The following is a 662-nucleotide window of genomic DNA, read 5'->3' as shown; positions in this document are numbered from 1 at the left end:
GGAAGTGCACCCATTATGTCCGAGGACAATTGAGAATCAAGGACCACATCCAGAAAAACGCGCTGTTCTTCGTCACACAGCTAGCCCACTACCCCATTGTGCTAGGAATGCCTTGGCTAAAGCAGCACGATCCAACGATTGGATTCGCGTCACACGTTATTACGTTTGACAGCGACTATTGCCGCCGACACTGCAATATGCCCGACAAACCGGAGAAGGTTAAAGCTTTACACGCCGTACCAAAAAAAAGCCGCCCCCAGTACCAGGCTGACCGACCGCCGTCCCTCCGCGAAATGGATATCGCCCCTATCTCCCTGCAAGCCGCGAGCATGTACGCCCGCCGCCGATCCTGCCGACTGTACGCCGTAACCTTGAAACAGATTGATGAGGTCCTAGCCGCCGACCCCCAAAATAGGAACGGGCCGACCCTGCCCGAAACAATCCGGGAATTCGCGGACGTATTTTCCCCGCAAGAAGCCGAGAAGCTGCCCCCACACCGACCGTCCGACCACCATATCCCGCTTATAGAAGGAAAAACGCCGCCGTTCGGCCCCCTGTACGCCATGTCCCGCGAAGAGCTGATAGCCCTTAAGGAATGGCTGACCGCAGAGTTGAAAAAAGGGTTTATCAGACCCAGTTCGTCATCCGTCGCCTCGCCCGTT

The sequence above is a fragment of the Pyricularia oryzae genome, chromosome 1 (assembly GCF_000002495.2).
Source record: "Pyricularia oryzae 70-15 chromosome 1, whole genome shotgun sequence".
Classification (NCBI taxonomy): domain Eukaryota; kingdom Fungi; phylum Ascomycota; class Sordariomycetes; order Magnaporthales; family Pyriculariaceae; genus Pyricularia; species Pyricularia oryzae.
Note: the sequence above shows the minus strand (reverse complement) of the source record.